The 17,105-nt window shown below is 39.6% G+C and overlaps 1 long non-coding RNA gene across 1 annotated transcript; it reads left to right on the forward strand.

Moving 5' to 3' along the window:
* The first annotated feature begins 12,934 nt into the window (after positions 1–12,934).
* LOC146424443 (uncharacterized) lies at positions 12,935–14,964 on the forward strand. Its single transcript, XR_014846916.1, has 3 exons — positions 12,935–13,334; positions 13,775–13,884; positions 14,838–14,964. It is a non-coding gene; the product is annotated as an uncharacterized LOC146424443 (long non-coding RNA).
* Positions 14,965–17,105: the final 2,141 nt, after the last annotated feature.

Below are 17,105 nucleotides of genomic sequence, written 5' to 3' on the forward strand. Positions count from 1 at the left end.
CAGTTGCAATGAATATTAATAGTTCTATATATTGCATATATATATATGCTCCATATACGTGGAACTCCATATATTTCAGTGACATCAGGCCAACTCAACACAGAAAATTCCTTAGAAGTTGTCTGCTTTCTTTGACTTACATCAAGATTATGTACCTCATGGTAAGCATACCATCTGAGCAGGCACACAGTGGCTGCTTTCATTTTACAGTGAGCTGGTGCTTTCAGACAAGGAAGGCTTCTTCTGATAGTTTCACTTGCTTGTAATAGTGCTGACCTCCAGTCCAGGTGGCATTTTCCTAGTATTCAGACATAGGCCATGGGGCAACTAAAAAGTGCCATGCCCCACTTTAGGATCACAGAGGAACAATCCTGGGATGCTCTCCTCATGACCCAGCTCTTTTGAACAGCCAGTGCCAGTGGACAGCCACAACCACCAGAAAGGCAGCCCCCACTTGTGTGAAAGGCAGGCAGGTGCACAGTGCTCATGGTGTGCACACATCTGACATGACACTGATCACTGCAGGCTGGCTGCAAGCCAAGCATTGTGCTAGTCAGCAGCTGTGACATGGCTTTAGGGGCCTGCACTGGCTTTGGCTGGGGTAAAGCCAATTTTCTTCCCAGTGGCTGGCATGGGGCTGTTTTGGATTTGTGTTGGACACAGGGCTGATCATACAGAGATGTTTCAGTTCTTGTTAAGCAGAGGTAACACAGAGCAAAGGTCTTTTCTGGTTTTCATACTGCCATGCTGGCGAGGAGATTGGGGATTCACGGGAAGTTGCAGGTCCCCTGTCTCATCTGCAGCTGCACAAGGAAGAGAACTAGCAGGAGACACCTGGGTACTTGCTTCAGTGAGGGTAACACAGAATAGCTTCCTTTAGCACATTGCTCTGGAAGAAGTAAAGAGGCATCATCAGAGAGAAGAAAGCAATGCATGGCTGCAGAAAACAAAGAACTGTGGGCTTCAGCAACAGGGACATACACATTGGAGACCTCCTGCAAGCACATGGAGCACCTGGAAGTTCATGATGTTCCATTGGTGCCTGCAGGTGCTAATACAGTGCTGACAAGAAGAACTCCTATGATGAAGGTGAGCACATCTCTTGAATTACAGATATTGCCACTGTTTTCCCCTCAGCTGCTGACTAGCTTTATGCACATTACTGCATATTTTCACGTCTTCTGAATCTTCCTCTTTTAATTCATCTACCACAGCTAATGAAGACTTGATTATACCAGGAACTAACCATCACCAAAACAGATGCAGGGTGACCACAGAGCATGTTTTGGGGAAAAGTGATCACTGATGTGTAATATCAGTCTCAGAATCCAGTTCTGAAGTGTTGGCTCCAGCATGGTCTGAAGCAGTACAGGATGCACTGCAGAACAACACCAATTTTCCAAGCAGTCTCATTGCACTTGGAATTTCAGAAAAGCAGAATTTCTGGGGATATGCTGTCAGGGACATCTCACACAGACATGAAGTCATTCATTTGGCAAAAGAGACTTTGACTAGCATATTGGGTCAGGAGTCCTAGTTTGCAGGGTTTGAACCACAAGCCAAGCTCTCCTGAGAACATGCTTCGTTCCTGAGAACATGCTTTTGCTTTGCCTTAAGCGTGCCTCATTGAAGTCACATGCCATCTATTTAAATATTTTGGCCTATTGGCTCAATGAAAGAGTGAATACTCTCCATGGAATATCTCCTTGTGCTTTGTAGAATGGTATTTTCCAGCTCTCTCTGGGCAATAATATTTGTTTTATTGGGCAAAAAGAGAAAATTTAATTGCATTTGCACAAACAATAGCTCTCTCTTTCTTAAACTGCAACTGCTTTCATGCTGTGCAAACAGTGCAGGCTCTGTGGGATCAGAAAGATCTCAGTTTGAAAATTTCAATCTCTGGATTCAAGGTTTCTTGCACCTTGGATTCCCCTTGGGAGCTCCAGAGGCTGGAGGAGCTAATAAAGCACCACCTTCACCTGCAGAGGAATCAAAGCACCTCAGCTTCCATGGGTCACTGGTTTCACTACAAAAGCATTCACTAGCTGAATGGTTATGACACTTCAAGATATGCTTCTGGGAGGAGGCAGAGTACTTCATGCCTGTCAAAAGGAAATTCTCTGCCCAGCAGCACCAGCCCTTGCACTGATCTTTTGCAGAGTAGCAGAAAATACCCCACCAGCCCCTAAATTTGCTGGACACTTCCCAATGTCCAGTGTACTGAACACTGTCTGTACACAGCCCTGATTTTCTCTTCCCTTTGAAGCAGTGTTACTGGAGTTTCTGAGCCACAGATTCTTATGGGCAGCTCTTCCTCATGCAAAGGGTTTGCAGAGCCTGCTGCTGATGTACTTCAGGTTAATGTACAGTCAGACACCGAAATGGAAGAAGTAGAAGAGCAACAGGAAAGCATGCTTCATTAGTTCATTTAGCCATAAGATCTGCTTCTGCAACACCTTTCTGAATATAGCAATTTCCCTTCTTGAGAAATTCCTATGTTTTGTCTGCCTGACCCACTACTTTGTTGGTTGTCCTCCCTCTGTAACCCCTCCAAAGACAAGCCTCTTTCCTCCATTTCATTGTACTGACTTAGGTTATCAAACATTTGTTCACAGATGTTGTGTAACACTCAATAGCAATGTTCCAGGGAAGCTCTGGTGCATTTTGAATGTAAATGTTCTGCTCCTCATCATTCAGACTTTTTGATAGCAAAGCCAAGCACAAAAGACCCCAGAAATATAGCAGCTGGTAATCATGTTAAACTAGGGGAATACACTGCCTATAAGCAGATCTCTATATCAATGCAGCTTGGGTTACTGTTAATAAATTCTACATAAACAAAAGCCCCAAGTACAATTAGTACTGATCCACAAAGTTAATTTTTCCTTATTGCATTGCCCATGCTGCTAGGACCTTGCCACTCAACACTGAAATCAACTAAAAGTATTTATTAGGAGTTAATGCAGGACAAATTTTATCACAAAGTGGTTCTTGTGAAATAAAAAAGGAGGTCAGATGTAAATGCACGCCCACAAACCCACTTAAAATTAATCATAACTTTGCACATAAATCAGCCATCATGCTAGTTGCACATACTGTCACAGTAGCTATCTAAACCACAGCAGCACTGCTCAGAGGCTTTTAATCAAACCAATCTATATCAAATAAATATTTTCTATATAAATGTTAACATCTTGGGTCTACAGCTATGCCTGAAAATTCCATTCCTCTCCTTTGCACCTGTTTTAGCTACAGATGTCTCCCAATTTGATTTTGCTCAGTTAATGCCATATATTGTGAGGAAAAAAAATAGAGTGGATTGGACATCGTGGAGCATTTATATTGTTTCACTGATGAAGAGCCTTTCCAGTTGATAATAATACACTTAGTGATTAAAGCTCAGCAGAGGAACTGATAGATATATAGAACAAAAGAGTGGGTTCTTGAGCCATTCCCCAGCACCCCATTCCAAATAATTTCAAACCTTGGTGTGTATTAAGCATGGGTCTCTGCCCTAGGCATTTGTGCTAAGGGTTTTATCTACAAGGAGAAATCTACAGGTCAATTAATGTTGGTATAAATACCTCAGTAGAGTCATATCAGTATTGTGTCTTTGCATTACACTCTTCATCCGGAGTAAGACTGCTTACATGGAATTTATTCCAACATAACTATAGTGCTATAATCAGATCTATATAGTTCTATTGTTCAATATTACCACCTAGAAAGTGCTGTCAAAATTACTGGAAGAAATAATACCAGACCATCTTCATTTGTTCTGCCACATTTCTTTACTGCTATTTTATGTACACAGAGAAAGGAAAATAAATTTTTTCTCTACATAATGCAGAAGGAAGATTTTTTTTTTTTAAATTTTGGCTGGGTTTATATCTTTTTCTCTGTTAATAATTATTTCTACAAAACTTCACATCAGGAACATGGCAGTATAGTGTAACTCAGAACCCAGAGAATCAAAAGGGAATACAGAACTCCTAAGAGACTTGATAGAGCTTGGTGAGCTAAGATTAAGGGGCAAAATGGCAAATTTCCCTCTTGCCCTAATTAAATGTAATCACAGCTGACAAGTAGCTCTTTCCCCCAGGAGCTTACTGAATCTGTTTTAAAGCTTTAATTCTAGATTAAATCAAAGTACAAACAGTTCCAAAAGGCATCAGAGACAGCATGGCCACTACTGGAATATTAATATGTAGCGTCAGATATCTAACACAAATCAACTGATTTCTTATCTGACTTGTTCTTGCTATGATGAAAACCCCTGTTCATCCCAGTTCAATACCATCCTTTTCCTCTGCTGGCACTCAGTAATTTGCTCCTTTCTTCACAAGTAGCAATGAACTGTGGAGGTGGAACAATAAACCCTTTCATTGATAGAAAGACAAGAAAATAAAACCCATTTGACTGGACATTTTTGCTCTTGGTCTCTCTCTTTCCTGAGACAATGGCTGCCTACATATTCTCAAGAGAAGGCTAAAGAAGAGATTATTAAAGTTGTAATGGTCAAAAAGGATACCCTTTTCATGGCACATCTCTTACCTACACAGTTGCAAAGTTCAGAGGGCTAGATCCTTATTGCTTATACAAAGACATCCTTTTATTAATACTGGAAAATCTCTGCAGGCACTCGTGGTTTGACACTGTCTGTGTATTTCAGGCCTTCATGCTACAAGTTGCTGCAGCAGGATGGGCATGTACACCCTGGATGGGGATGGCAGATGGGCTGACACAGACCCAGGACCCTGCTGTGCTGAAGCAGAGTTCCGGGGAGCAGAGCTAGCACTCCTCACCTCCCTGTATGCATGGCAAAGCCACACAGCCGTGTTGCACAGTGTATGGAGTGATGCACTGAGTAGATGCAGCACATTGCAGGTGCCAGGCAGGACAAAACTCCTCCATTTGCTTGACTCCTCAGCCCACTCTAGTGCTGTTGCCATCATCCAGCCTGTGTTGATAAAACTAAAAAGCAGAGACCAAGCCATGCACTGATGTTCCTCAAAGATGCCAGTTACGACCCCTTAAGACCCTGATATGAAGCCCTACAAGATCTGAGCACGTGAAAATTTGAATCAAACTTTTCATTGCTGATCACTAGCTGTAGCTAGACTGTTGTGATTAAGCAGTTGCATTGTGAACATTGTATGCTTGGCCAATATTTTGTTTTAAGGGAAATTAATGGCAATCCCACCGTGAATGGGGTGTCTGGATGAGAGCCACTGGGGTGAAGTCAGCAGAACTGGGCAGGAAGAGGGGAAAAGGTAATTCCAGCAGTGGGCCATCATAGCCACTGACTCAGTGTCCACCTATTCAAAACAGACCCCCAGACTCAAATGAAGGGAAGAACTGCACTGCAGACTACAAAGCATGGGAAATGAGAGATATAACTAATAAATAGGGGTTGAGTATTAAAAAATGAAGAAGCCATGTAATTGTAACCAACGAATGCTGATGCCTCTGTTAAAACGTCTAAATAGTGTAAAGTTTTGATGATCCACAAGCCAGCATTTAATGGGTTACCTCTGAGTTCCCTACTTTGCACAAACTTAACGATAGAAATACCTAATCTTGATGTGTGAATTGGTGCTGTGCTCCAGGTAACGAGCTGACATTTGGGACAACAATGAGCTGACATTTGGGACAACAGTGTTACCCTACCAATTAGTAAAATCAATGGAGCTTATGGTAGGTAAAGGAGTTTGCCTTGTGACAGTGCAGCTTTCTTCTCTCTTTCAGTGGTGCACCAGGAGATTGAATAATGACTTCCATAAGGACTGCTGGATTTTTTTTTAATCAGATCACAACAGAAGTTTATGGTTTTAATTACAGCTCATGGAACTAGAATCTGTATTCCATCCCCTCAACCACAAAGATCTTTTTCCATAAGATTTTGATTTTAAAAGTATGTTCTTATTGTTCTTCTTTTCACATCTGCGTTTCTTTAGGAACAATCTCAAAGGCCTAGTTTAAGTATTAATTTATTTTCTCCTCCAACATACTCTTTTCATTAGAAAAATACTTTGTCATTTGCTTCATGGTCTGTGTCCTCTGAGAAGTTGAGCAGCTCCTGAAAAGTGTGAGTGCTTAGCTCCTCATAAGGGAGGTCCAAGACAGCATCCCTCAGAGAGCACTGAGAGGGAACTAGGAAAAGGCTGATTTCAATTCTCATCCATCTTAAAAGCAGATGAATAGCTGCTGCAAGAACAAAGCCTGTGTTTGTTGGCAGAACAAATTAAAAATAATACGGTATTATAAGCCTGGAATTTTGATTCTTCTTGAAGCATCTTCATATTTAATACTCAGCCTCTCAGACTGAAAAAGGAGAGGAACAGAAGAGTGTTGTATGTCATCCTGGAAGAGAGGCCAGTAGCCCAAGCTGTATTACACATCTGTGATTTTCTTGTTTAGCATTGTAGGAAACTTAAGTCAGTTGGGCTACCAGTATGAGTCCCTCCTTTAGCTCATATAATGAGAAAAGTGTTAGGATTCTTTATCCCTGTTAAAGACCTATATGAAAGGTGGTCAGGAGATCTCAAGAAGACAATTATTCAATTTGAGGTGAATAATTTTTTTTAAAAATCCCAAGAAATTACATCACCATTTTTCCAGCTTCCTCCACTTCTGTCACGAATGAGTGATTTATGTTGCTTAGAGAATCAGCATCAAAGGTCTTTTTAAAAAAAAAAAAAAAGTTTTAGTATAAATTTCCAAAAGCACAACTTAACAAAGTTCAGTGGTAAGGTTCATTGTATTACTTACTAAATGAATGAAGTATATACAAAGGAAAATCAGATTTAAATAAATTCAGATATGCATATAAGCACAAAGAAGTATGTACAGAGGTAAAAACACCTATCAAAAATTCCTCTCACGTTCAGTGAAATACTCATGTTAGATATCTTTGCGCTTCTCAGTAGATGAGCGTCGAGCTTCAAGGAGGGGAGTATCAGCCCAGACCATAATGCCAGGTTTGAGTGACCTGAATGTTGCAAACTGGAAAACTGGTGAGTTCCAAGAGGTGCTGCAACGGGAGGGAGGTGCTGATGCAGCCACTGTGGTCCAGCAGAGCTCAAAGAGCCTCATGGCAGAGCTGGATTTAGCTGTCCTTCAGTCTTCCTCCTAGCCATAACTTGTGTTGGTAATTTCTGGAATTTTCCTCAGAAGTCCAGTAAATACAATACTGTTTCATCCAGGCAAACGGTTCGTGTAAATAATATTCCAAGGTGTTAGAAAACAGCAGTTGGCTCGGCAGCAGAATTTCCAAGGAACACCTGTTCGTGATGAGCAGAGAGGGAGCTTAACTGCCCATCAATCAAGGCTGAGGACTAAAGAGAATTCCTGGGATGTAGAGCAGCCAGAGTTGGAGGGTAGGGGGCAATGCAAAGTCAAACACTGAAAGATTTATAAACATCAGCACAACAGTAGACAAAATTCTGAGTAGCAAAAAATGTATGCAACAATGTAATTAAAGCTGGTAGCATAATGCTTAACCTCAATGGGACCGAGCTAAGGCTACTGCAGCAACTTTGACTTTTCAACACTACCTTCTGCAGTATTGATGTTTCTTTCTCGGAGGTTTCTGCACTACACAGTATCCACGTGTGGCTTTATGGAAAGCTTTGCTTCTGGCTGTGTGGAAAGAATTTTTTAAAAAACCTGGGCTTCAAAGATAACCTTGAGAAACTTACATCACGCTGCAAAGTTTAAAGTTCAGTGAAGTCTCCCCATTCCTAAAGATGAGCAAAGTGCTATGGTTACAGTGACCATGGAAAGGTACACCAATTACCTCTCACTTTTGAATTTCATAAAATAGCCACAAAACCTTATTAGAAAACGTACATCTTAACTCCCAGTTCTTATGCTGAAAACCTAACAACTACCAGTTGTTGATACTTGGGAATGACAGCATTTTCAATATGAGAACTTCTCCTGTGATCTCTTGCCAGAAAAATCAAGGTTGCTATTCGAAAATTGTGAGATTTGTTAGTGGGTATTAAACACTAATAGACAGTTCCTGTTCATTCCCCTAACCAGTAAGAATTCATCCTATATCGGACATAAAATGATGTGTGGATTAACAGTCGTGTGATCCCTAAAGGTATAATATGCTGTAAGATTTTAAAAGTTTAATTTCAGTAATGTAAGAAGTACCATATACTGAAAATCATAAATACAAACATTAAAAAAAAGGAAGGAAGAAGTCATTGTTGTAGATGCAGTCACGTACTGTGGCTCAGTAATGACGGAATATTAGCAGATAGAATGTTGTCCGCAAAAATTGGATTCGTTAACTGATGTTCAACAAGCCAATAATTACGCACTATAGAGAGGCATTGATTATTTATTTCAAGGTTGCACAAGCCTGGATGCCTGGTGGAATTCCACAAATCAAGCACCCCAACTATTGAAGTTTTTTTAGTACTTATACATTTTAGCAAACAAAGGAACTAGTGTTCATTTGCTACAAGTTAAATAGTTCTTATTAATTAGTATCCTATCTTCTACTGGTTAATGATTCTGTCGCTTCCCCTGCTAATTAGTGTGCATGCTCAGTCTTTCTCTTTTGAGTCAGTGGGTTTCTTGGGTTGGTGTTCTGTGAGTCAGTGGTCATGGATCCCCTGCAGGAATTACCTTTTACCCAGTCGGAGCTGATTTCAGCACGGTTGCTGAGTTGGCTTTATTGGTTTCTTCCTTATCTGGGGAGTTCTACCAGATGTCACATAAATTCTGCATTCTTTGTGTCCAGTATCAGTGAGCATCCTTTCTTCCCAAGCCTTGTTAAACCTCCCCCTAGATCAGATCATTGAAGCATGTAAAGCCCTAGATTTAAACAAGGATTTATTTTTCTGATACATGGGCATCATTTAGAGATTGCTTGTTAGCTGCTATCTGTTTCACAGATTAAATCTCCCTTCTTGTTGATTAGGCTTGAAAGTATACAAAAATCAAACATCAAAGAACATCCTTTCTTAAGAAAACTTTTACATATTCCACATGTTGCAATAAGACAGTACATCAAAGATTAATATAAACCTTTGCAGCTGTTTTGTTCCAATCATTGCACCCTTTGAGGACTCAGTTAAATGCACACTTTTACAATGCTGTGTTTTCCAAAAAGATGGCCTACAGGATTATTTCTACCACCAGCCCCTGTGAGCTGCCAGGTAACTCCTTCAATTGATAAGGTGTGACCACAGGCCCACTCGGACCTTTTGTCAGCTCTTCACCACAGGCTGCTTTCCCTTGTACCCCACTTATGCACTTTGATACCCTGTTAATGTGATGTAATTTCACACCATTCTGACCACAGAAGGGCAAAGCCAGAGGCATCTTTTACATGCCACAGTTAAAAGAAGAAATAATTAGTTGTACTACAGTGGGATGGGGATGGGGATGGGGATGGGGCTCGACATCCACAGCTAAAGAGCAGACAAAGAGCAGATCACCAGAAACCTTTCCAAAAGGCATTTTAGACCTGACAGTAATGAGTTGCATCTTTCCTCCGAAGTATGAGTGGCAGTTAAAATGTAGGTAGGATAAATTAAGCCAAAAATATAAAGTACTCTCCTTACACTGTAAGAAATAATTTGAAACTTTGATTTGAAATTTTGAGAGGAACAGGAGCAAGCAGAATGTCCAGACACTGGCACCAGCTAAAATGCCACAAAGGAACACAAATACAGCCCAGTGGATCCTGCACAGCTATTTTCTGCAGTTCTGAGCCTGCAAGCAGACCATTCAAATCCTTTAATTAAAGCCAGGGATCATGACTGTAACCTCCCCAAAGTCACTAAGACATCAGCTTGGCACCAGCACTTACAAGTATGACAGATTTTACAATTGAAATGAGAAGAGTCCTCGCACAAAGGGCAGATGAGAGCCAAAAGCATGGAAAGCCTTCCACCACTCTCCTGCCCAAATCCTGGACACAAGAAAAGAAGGCGGCATGCAGACAAAACAATTCTTTGTCTGTTTTTTTTCCTAGAGCACACACCAGCACTGCTACAAAACAGCTGCAAGCTGGAAAGCACAAATCAGCGCACTCCCATTCATCTGCTCAGCCAGAAGTCAAGCCAGAAATGCTCACTAATTATAAGATTTTTAAAGGCAGCATTAAGGCAATTGGAGAAAAACAAAGATCAGAGGTGGGCTTGAGTGTGTGCTGGTTCTCCCTTTGTAGAGAGAATGGTAAAATAAATCAATTAGGCAGTGGGTGTGCCATGCTGTGTTTCAAAGTCATAAGGTATGACATGTTTTTTGGTGGGGCTTTTTAAAAATTTTTCCAATATCTTTTCTAAAAGCTTCAGGGCTGCTCTAAAACCCAAGTAGAGAGCCTTCATACTAACTTGAATGAAATGTGTGGGTTAAATGTCAGGGTTGTTGTGATTTCTGTATCACAGGAGGGGTACAGGGGCAGAATCATCACGACACTCTACTGTGGAGGATTGCATCACTGTGGGAGGATGGGAAAAGAAGAAAATGGAAAAGTAACGCTCTGGTCACCACATGCAAGTGGGCAAGAACCCTAGGGAGGCCACAGCCACCATGGGAAAACAGACAACAGAGCCATGCTGTGCCTCACCACTGCCTTTCCATCACCCTGTTTTCAGAAAGTTTATGGGAGAGATATCTTAGAAAATCCCCAGATAAAACATCAATGCAAGGCTTCTGGTACACTCCCAAACAGAGAGGTCACAAGTCACTTGTGCTGTTCTCAGGTTCTCCACACAAATATTAGGTATAATCTTTGAAACTGCTTCTAACTTATCTCATTCCTACTGCCTATGCACCAGATTTATAAAATCTAGGCCCAGACTAGAAATCTAAGACAAGATTATTTTCCACTCAGTGTAGCTCAGTCAGTACAGCTGAGTACCTTTGAAAGACCACTAATGTCTAAACTGAAATAAAGCCAGCTAAACTGGTTAGGTTGTGGGTAAGCAAACACAATGAGGATTTTCCCATTGTGCTGTTGAGCAAACAGAGAGCAAGAACAGCTCAAGACCTTCCTTGCTGTTCCTATAATATTGTCTTGCTGGCAGTGTAAATAGGATCTCCAGCAGGTAATCAAAAAAAGGCGGCTCTGAATTGTTAAACTCATGGCTTAACCACCCACAGCACTCCCCTGCTTGTGCCCTGTCTGGCAGCAGGCCTTACCTGCATCCAAAGAAAGGTCTGGCCACTCTCTCCTGTCTTTCTGCTGCAGGACAGAGTCCCAGAACCTCAATTAATAGTAGAAGAAACCAATAAAACTGCACATAATGCTTGGGTTAATTTTGCTATGCAGAGGGAAGGGATTAACATGTAATGCTCAGCCACAAAACTTTCTAAGTGTCTGTTTGCAGGGCATGGTGAGATATTATGACCAAGAAATCATCCATGTTTTCAGGTGGATTCCTGTGAGAGGCTGAAACTGCAAACAAGAGATACAACAAGAAAACCTGTAGGCAGAATTCCCATAGATTTTTATTTTTTTCTCTCATTGCTAGTTTCATTACATTATATTATTTTGGCATTTTATCAGTAATGACACTTAGACCGCCTTTAAAATGTTCAGGAACAGATAACCTCAAGTGTAGAGGGTAAATACAGTTTTCTTTATTAACAAAACACTGGTATTTTTTCTCAAAGTTTAGCAAAGAGAAACAGAGAATGGAAAAATGCAAACTATAATCTCTTCATGGTTCAGTTGTCCCAATGCCCTGAGACTGTTAATGTCATTTTCTATGCTTTATCCCCTGTGCATCATTCGTACCTTCCTTGGGAAGAAATACTTATCTTGATTACCTGTTTGCCATAAAATGTGCTACCCTAAAAGAGAACAACTGGTATTTGGTATCATCCACAGGTATTTTTACAGGGTTCTGCTCAGGCTTACTAACTGCTATGGTTTTCTGTCTTTGGCCTCATTCTTTTGGAATCTCCTAATTGCAAGTATGCAATGCTCCATATTGTTTACATTTTGCTCCATCACGGTTAGTTGGAGTTTCACAATCAATTACAAAAGGGCCCAAGTTACATATGTTTTAATAGATATTTAATATATTAGCCCTAATTGTACTCTCCTGTTAGCTGTCATCTTTTATAACTAACCCTTAATCTCAGCCACATCATTTTAACTACTTTGGGGTCATCATTTTGAGACTGATGACAATCACAGTTATGTTTCTTTCGGTTCTTCAGATGACTCAGCCAATCTGATGGGATACTGATGATAGAGAAAACATCTTTTGAAAAACCACTGTAAATGTTCTGAAAATATCTTTACTGTGACCATGAGGACCCAGAACTGGATGGACAAGAAAGGCCTTCAATATCCACTGAACTGGGAATCCAAAGCTCCAAGAATTCAGTCCAAAATGAACAATGTTCAGTAAACTCCCCCATGGCTACCTAGCTTTAAAATCTGCCTTCGTCATAAACTGGGAGATTCACGAAAAAAATGTGATGCTGAGACCAGAGGAGAATAGAAATGTTATCGTCAATGGAAACCCATCAGAAAGGATAATGCTAAAAATTAAAAAGTGCTTAAAACAAGTGAATTAAACCCAGGTACTGAAAACCTAACAGGATGGAAAGATATATAGGATATAGAGCATGCTTAGACATACTGGAAAAAGAAGGAATAAAAGACAATGAATATCCAAAGAATAAATACTTCCTTAGAGTTCTCTAATTTATATATTTTCCCAGGTGAAAAAAACCCCAAAACTGTTGGGTTGGGGTTTTTTTGTTTTAAATATTTTATTTTATTTTATTTTATTTTATTTTATTTTATTTTATTTTATTTTATTTTATTTATTTTACTGTTGGAATGCTTATTTTATTAAAGGCCATTAGGAATTTTAAGGTCTGTGGTGACTGAGTTTCCAATACCACAGGTGGGCCTCAATGAATGAAATCAAAGTGCCTGGGTAGGTATCCCTGGTGTTGCTCATGGTAGGCCTGGAAATCTCCTTTAGTATTTCCACACTGAATGCCAGATCTCAGTGGAGATTCTTCCTGCCTCTGCAGTTTTCGACCTCCAGCTTATGAAGAAAACAAACTTAACTGGCCAATCCTGCCTACCAGCACAGCAAAAAAAGTGATCTGATGCCATGGAGAGATATTCATATCAGTAAACTTTCTTCTCAGGTTTCTCACTAAATCTGTGAGCTAGCATGGCAGGCTGGTGCTAATATTTAACAAGGAGGAGTACTGTGAGCACTGATGCAGCCTCCTAGGGATTAAACAAATGGCAAGGCACCAAGGATCCTTTGACTCTCCCACTGTCATCACACGTGCCCTCATCCCAGTCTGGACAACACGTTTGACTAAAGTAAGTACATAAATCCATATTTAGGTATTAACCTGATTTCTAGAAATGTTCAGTGTAACTTCCACTTTGATCCCAGTACAGCAGGCCCTCCTCATACTAGGAGAGAAACACATCTTCTGCTAAGCTGTGGCAGCTTTATAAAAGAAGCAGCAAATGCAATGAGATCATCAGCAGGAAAAATGGTATATGTTTTATGTACCAATATTATAGATCAATGTTGCAATCACTGGATTTTTTTATTATTTCAGATTAAAATGTAAGGGAGAATGCAGCATTGCCCAAAATGGCAAGACAGTCTGGCAAGTGCATCTCTATAGACTGTTCTCCCTGCTGCCATCTGCATTCATTTTTGTATCATCATTATCCTATATTCTGGACAAATACTACCTTTATTCTTTTTTAAATTAATTCTCTTCTATTTTTTTTTTTTTTGCTTGTAATAAGACTATGAAAGAGAAAAGCGGAAGGTAGAAACTGGTGTCATCAGATATCTGGAGATGGGTTGGGAATGTACAGACAAAGAAATTTCTGAGTGCTGAGAAATGAAGAAGCAGGTAACATGAAGGCTTGTGATGACTTTGGAGTGCCGTGAAGCAAATGCTTTCTCAGAGTTGTTAATTTTGCATATTCTTTATGTTTCAAACTGCATTGTCAGCAGTGGCTGTGTGTTTTCTCCAAACATATCTTATTTCTGTAAATGAAACATGAATATCAAACTACTATCATAATGAAAATTACCTGCATTTGTTTACATTCACAAGGCTTTTAAAATACACTAAATTACAGAGAGTTGAAAGACTTGTCAAAACAAGAACATGGACAGTTCTTAAAAGAAGCTGATGCAAATGCTTTATGAGAGAAAGTTCTGCATGAACATTTTTACATTCACAATTTAAGTAAATATCATCTGAGGCTGCCACAGCAAGAATACTGGGCTGGCATGCAAAGAATTCCTTTGCAGAAGCCCAAACTGGCTTCTACATTAAACAAGTCACTGTGGAAATTAGACTAGCATGCATCTGGGTTTTCTTGAGTTCCTATCTACCTCTTAGAAGTCACTTAAGTCAAGATGTTCAAAAGCTTTTAAGAATTTTAGGTAAACGGATCTCTAGGTGTTGTAACTTGGATATCTTGAAGGACACATTAGGCTTCTGTTCAGTGTGGTGCTTACAGGAACCTTGCCAAAGGATCTTCTTTAAAGACTGTCTCAGTGTGGCTGTGCATCAGACAGCTGGCTTCCCCACGGATGCATTGTTTTAACCTCTCTGTGAGTTACAGCAAACATACTAGGGGATACAATGGAGACACTTGAGATTTCTGGTGTGCTTGCAAATCTAGTGATATGTACAAATTTGGTGCTATCAGTTAATGAAACTCCTCTAATGAGTGCCTGTGGTTACAGAGTAGTGTCTTTTAAGTCACCTTAAATTGCAAAAGCTGCTACAACGCCTTCACAGACATGTGTACACTACAGCACATAGAAATACTGTAACTTCCTTTTCCACAGGCAAGTGAACATTCAAAATATCCAGAAAATAAGCAAGACTTCAGAACCATATTTGCATTTTAGTTAAAAGGGGTGCGTGGATGCTTCACCAAGCAACTTGTGCTGTCTGAAGGTGATGTGCTTTACATAATATAGACCACATTTTTAGTTGGGCCTTATTGTCTAAGAAGAACATCTTAACATAAAACCCTTGAACTTGCAGAAAGAAATTATTTGTCTACTGATCCCTTTTTATCCAGTTTTGCATGCATGTATTTGTGGACACCCCTGAGAACTGAACCAAAGTTCAAAAAAACTGCTTTTAAGTTTCCAGTACTCAGAAGCAGTCTTTCTTCAGTGCAAAAATGTAAAAAAGAGAAAGGGTGTATCAATATGGAAAATCTGCCCTTCCATTTAAAAGTATATCCATCTAAAGCATCTGAACATATTTCTTGTAATTTATTTATTTTGCTTTGAAATCGAACTGTATTTAATAGTCTACTTTGATCTACAGTGATTTCTGTTTTCTATAGTCACAAATTGAGTGGACCATTATATACCCATATGTAGCTATGAAATACAAATAAAAATACAAATAACACATAGTACACAATGTAAGTAATGCTATAAAACAATAAAATAATGTAAATAACTATTAGAATCAGGGACTATCAATTGTTTTTCCTACAAAAGGCATCTTTCAATGAAAAGTTAGCATAATCCCTATTCCTCAGTTAAGGCCTGTTGAAAATGTAAACAGGAAGCAAATTTTCAAAGACCAGTAACTCTGAGTAATGCCTTGTATTAGCTCTAGTCTTCTGAAGCTGGCAATACTCTGTCTTATTCCTGTTACTGACGGACATTTTTTGTCCTGATACGCAAGTTTCAGTTCTGCCTTTAGAATTCCATCCTTTAAAACGCTCCATATTTATCACAAAATAGTTTTGGTTTCTGTACACTCAATACCCTGTACACTTATTCAATACAGTGTTGCTAGTATTGCATGAGTCTCCATATGGAAGCAAATATAAAGTTTTTTCCTTTCTATGTAACTGATCCAGTCTTAGCTCCAAGGCATAAGAATTCCTTGGGTTCTTTTTTATGAGGGATCTAAGCAGCTTAAAAAGGTAAAGTGTTTTTATGGTTCCTTAAATTCATATTCATAATCTTCATTCTCTTAGGAAATGTATTATAGATTGGTTTTGACCCAATACTGTAATACTTATGAGATTCCCACAGTACACCACATGAAAGTTTTGGAGTACAGGGAAGGGAGTTTAGACATTTTTCTGAGGAAATTGAAAACAAAAATAGTATTGTGCTCCTATTATTCTCCTATATTATTCTCCTGTGAGAAGAGAGTTAAACTTACATTGGTTGGAGGGGGGGTGTTCTTCCTTAGACTGAATAAGGTCATTCATAGATCACTACCAACAACATCCTGCCAAATATTTACATCTCTGTGGTAAGCAAATTACAAGCCACATATCCAAATTAGCTCAAAAGGATCCCACTTTAAAAAGACAGAAAGGTGAACAGCCCCAGGTGAAGGGTAGGAATCTTTTACATCACACAGAAATCTAAGTAATTGCTGTGCCCTGCAAAATTTATCTTTTGTATGACATACATCCTAGTATCATTCAAAAACCCCCAGTTTACAGTTACATCAGTCACAAAGAAAGGTATTAAGAAAGGCACGCTCTGTCCACAGGTAGAGCTTGGTAGCTAAGCAGGGTCTGTACAGCTACACAGACAAAAGAATGCTGCCACCACCAAGAGTGTTATGTGAAACAGGACAGTGCTCACCTGCACTGAACAGTGCTGCAGATTCACCTGCTTTCATACTGCAGCTTCTCTGCTACCTCACCCCTCTGACCTCTTTATCCATCAACACTGCAGCTGCAACATTCACCTACAAATACTCGTCTCTTTTGTGAAAAATTAAAGCACATTTGTTGATTCTCCAGGACTGAGAACTGGTCATGTTTCAGGCTTTCTGCATCAGGATGTGTGGTCATACCACAACACAAGTACATTTTGGCCTTTGCTCCGGAGAGGCTTAAAAATACAGAGAAATCAAACAACGCAAATTAAGGCACTGTTTTAATTGTAAGATACATAAGATAAAGTACTAGACTGGGCAGAAATCCCCTGCAGTCTGAATAACTTTATCTGACTCCTATTTAAATGCAGCAAAAAAAAAAAAAAAAAAGAAAGAAAGAAAATTAGGATTATCAAGAGAAGTGGATATACACTACCAGTACTGCAAATTTCTCAGGAAAAAAATTG

The sequence above is a fragment of the Lichenostomus cassidix genome, chromosome Z (genome assembly GCF_008360975.1).
Source record: "Lichenostomus cassidix isolate B80296 chromosome Z, HeHo_3.0, whole genome shotgun sequence".
NCBI lineage: Eukaryota > Metazoa > Chordata > Aves > Passeriformes > Meliphagidae > Lichenostomus > Lichenostomus cassidix.